At 45.7% G+C, this 4,163-nt stretch overlaps 1 non-coding gene across 1 annotated transcript; it reads right to left on the minus strand.

The window, feature by feature from the left end:
• Positions 1–2,900: 2,900 nt before the first annotated feature.
• On the minus strand, positions 2,901–2,973 carry TRNAV-CAC (transfer RNA valine (anticodon CAC)). Its single transcript has one exon. It is a non-coding gene; the product is annotated as a tRNA-Val (tRNA).
• Between the last annotated feature and the right edge of the window lie 1,190 nt (positions 2,974–4,163).

Genomic DNA, 4,163 nt, shown 5'->3' on the forward strand with positions numbered 1-4,163 from the left:
TACTCCCGTGAGGATTCGTTCACTGGGCAATGGTTGAAGGACAACTTAGCCCACTCGGTGGTGGGGGATGCGGTGCTCTCAGTAATGAGAGCTAGCGAACTCCCTAAGCCGTTTAAGGTAATGTTTCGCACCAAGGACCAGATCACCAAAGAGCCGGCGGTGCTGTTTCGGCGCCTAAAGGCCCTTAATGCAGGTTTTGCCACTGAACGTTGGAAATGTATCCGGATGTACGTGGACAGGGCCGTACGGTACTGGGTACTGCTCATTGATGGCTCCTCATTGGAAGCCATTAAGAAAGCTGGTTTCGTGGGCTTTACTGGAGTGGACAAGGGTTCCTTCAAACTCCTTAAAAACACGGAAACCACCAAAACCACTGTAGCCGAGTCTACGGCAGTAGTTGGGACTAGCGAGATGGGGGATCTCGCTTTGGAGCTCGCTGGTGTCGCTCTAGGCACAGAGGGGGAAGGGGTGGCTCATTCGGAAGCTTGTTCTTCCATGGATGAGTCCACCCTACTGGAAGAATCGGATGGGACCCTTCGGGATCCAGCCAATGTGCGTTCTAGTGGTCCTGGTGAGGGGGAGGATCTAGGGACTGGGAACTTGCCTGTCGGGGGGGAGGTGCCACCAGCCCTCTCGGGACCGATGAGGTGTAGCTAGGTCCCTTCTGAACCCCTCTCTTAAGGACCATGGGGACGCTACGTGCAATTCAAATCAATCTGCACCATAGTAAGGCGGCCTCTGCGGTACTCTGCAAGAGGTTCGCTATAGAGGGTCTTGATCTGGCCCTCGTACAAGAACCGTGGACTTGCCATGGCAAAATCCTCGGTCTTGACGCGGCGGGGTCACTATTCTATGACCAAACTGCTGCTAGAACTAGGGCGTGTATTCTGGTTCGGAGGGATCTTTGCTGTATCTCTCTACCGGTGTACACGTCCCAGGACACGGCGGCCGTGAAGCTAGTCCTGGCCACTGGGCATGCCAAGTTGACTATCACGGCTGCCTGTGCATACTTTGCCCACGACGCGGACTCTCTCCCGACCATTGAGGTGATCAATTTGGTCGATCAATGTGAAAAGAGAGGGTACAAACTAATCATTGGCTGCGACGCCAATGCTCATCACATCACGTGGGGCAGTTCTGACTGCAACAGGAGAGGTGATGATTTACTAGAATATCTAGTTCGTTGTAAACTCCATATTCTTATTCAAAACAATGAACCTACTTTTGTTACTTCTAATAGAAGGGAGGTCATTGACTTCACGCTAGCCACGGAAAACCTCGTGTCTTCCGTGTCTAACTGGCATGTGTCTAATGAGCCGTCTCTGTCGGATCATAGGCACATCTGCTTTACTGTCGCGACTACCTCTGTCCCGGCGGGGACGGAGATACGCAATCCAAAACGGACCAATTGGACCGGCTATAGGGAAGACCTAATCCTACGCTACGGAGGGGGTCACACTCCTAAACTTACTTCACCTAAGGATCTTGATAGGGCTGCTGGTGACTTACTGTGCTCCATTATGGAGTCATTCCACCCGAACTGCCCACTTAAGACCGTTAACCGCTCGAGGCTTGTCCCTTGGTGGAACGCGGACCTCAGCCGGCTTCGTAAATGCACGCGCAGGCTCTTCAACAAAGCCAAGCGCACGGGTGACTGGGCTGGATACAGGCAGTCCCTTAACATCTACAACAGGGCCATTAGAGCTGCTAAGAAGGACTCCTGGCGGACCTTCTGTGAGCAAGTCTCCAATGTCCCTGCCACGGCTAGGGTCATGAAGATCCTAGCGCACGACAACACACAACGGCTTAATACTATTATATGAAAATGTCTTGGTTTGGACCAAGGCCGAAAAAACAAACGATATGTGTGAGGTTTATCAATTGACTGAAGTTCAGATATTGAAATTTTTTTCTAGTTATTTTTATCCACTCAGTCCTTAATCAATATTTAATTCAATCAACTGGTTTTACTGTTAATCGATCTAGTCCCTCTAAATTAAATGAAAAAATTACATATCTACGCTTTTTCAAGAACAATTACATTTTCCGAAAACATTTTATCATGAAATTAATTGTTCTTGAAAAAGCGTAGATATGTAATTTTTTCATTTAATTTAGAGGGACTAGATCGATTAACAGTAAAATCAGTTGATTGAATTAAATATTGATTAAGGATTGAGTGGATAAAAATAACTAGAAAAAAATTTCAATATCTGAAACTTCAGTCAATTGATAAACCTCACACATATCGTTTGTTTTTTCGGCCTTGGTCCAAACCAAGACATTTTCATATAATATCTGTTACTTCAGTCTTAATGTAATTAAATTTTGAATAATTATGTTTGCTTTACCGTCATACATTTGCACTCTAAAATATAATGGTGCATTCAAACACCATATATGCTGTTTTTTCCAGTGCCAAAAAAGACATCATTTAGGGTGTACTTTAACCCCATTTCTATGATCAATTCACGCCATTTACTAATAATATTTGGAAGTATTAAGGACATATTAGGCATTTAAGCACCATTTACAGTGGCTTTTAACATCTTTTTTGACTATCTGTTGAACTTCTAATATTACTTAGTTTAATGGTTTTAAAAGAAGGGAAAAAGTATGCTACCTATGTCACATTATTAAACCAAGTGAAGTGAAATAATTGTTAAATATTTATTATACCCACTACACCACAGACACGTGGTAAGTCTAAGTTTTCCAAGAGATCTGACTAATTATTATGTCCAATCACGACGGTTAAAACATGTATCTACCTGGGCTCGAACCTGGGACTTTCCGTATGTGAAGCAGACGTGATAACCACTACACCATAGATCCGTGGTAATACTGAGTTTTCCAAGAGATCTAGCTAATTCAAGCGCCCAATCACGATGGTCAAAACATGTATCTACCAGGGTTTGAACCTGGGACCTTTCGCGTGTGAAGCGGACGTGATAACCACTGCACTACAGATACGTAATAACACTGAGCTTTCCAAGAGATCTAGCTAATTCTTATGTCCAATCACGATGGTCAATACATGTATCTACCACGGCTCGAACCTGGGACCTTCCGCGTGAGAAGCGGACGTGATAACCACCACACTACAGATACGTAATAACACTGAGTTTTCCAAGAGATCTAGCTGACTATTATGTCCAATCACGATGGTCAAAGCCGTACTTATGTAATTAACTAAAATTAACATACTTAGACTTAATTGTTTTCATCAAACTGGCTGATAGCACACCCTGAATACTTAATTGTTAATTTAAGATAATTCCGAAAAGTATCTTCGCTGTAGTTTTTAAGTTATCGGTGGGGAAAAATCACGAAAAACCCATGTTAATCTCCATAGGAAATTAGCAAAAGCGGGTGAATATTACTTTAACGTTACAAAACGGTATCGAGTCATATCTACAAGGGCCTACCGGCCCTGTAGAATTAAGCTGCAGGAGGGTGTTTACACTAAGTCTGGGGCTGAGACTCTCAAACACATGCTGGAGGTCCATTTTCCTGACTCTACTTTAATCAATCCAACAAACACCGATTCTCTCTACCCTGTCCTGCACAGGGCTAAGAGGGAAGACTGGCTTGTAGCCAGACAGGTTGTCACGATTCCCAAGCTTCGGTGGGCTGTCAACTGTTTTGAGCCCTACAAGTCTCCGGGACCCGATGGGGTCTTCCCTCTGCTTTTGCAGGAGGGCTTAGACCACATCGCCTCTCCGCTTTGCAGGATCTACAGACTCTGCATTGCTCTCGGTCACATACCTCGTGACTGGAAACGCTCTAGGGTCATCTTTATTCCCAAGCCCGGGAAGGCTTCCTATCTCGAGGCGATGGCATTTAGGCCCATATGCCTGACCTCCTTCTTCCTCAAAATTCTGGAGAAGCTGGTGGACCCATACTTTCTTACGGGGCACTTGTCTGGTGGACAAGGGTCCGGCTTAAGACGGTGCAGGCTGCCTTGCGCAAGCTTCAAAGGCTGGCCTGCATTGGTGTTACGGGGGCCATGAGATCGACCCCAACTGCTTCCCTGGAGGTGCTCCTTGACATGCTTCCTCTTCATCTCTTCATTGAGGAGGAGGCTGTCATGGGAGCCTACAGGCTCAACATTAGTGACTGCTGGGTTCCAAGACTTTGGGATTACAGCCATACGAAGCTCT

The sequence above is a fragment of the Phalangium opilio genome, unplaced genomic scaffold (genome assembly GCF_054372755.1).
Source record: "Phalangium opilio isolate 3A_F unplaced genomic scaffold, DU_Popi_V2 ptg000013l_1, whole genome shotgun sequence".
In the NCBI taxonomy this organism is placed as follows: Eukaryota; Metazoa; Arthropoda; class Arachnida; order Opiliones; family Phalangiidae; genus Phalangium; species Phalangium opilio.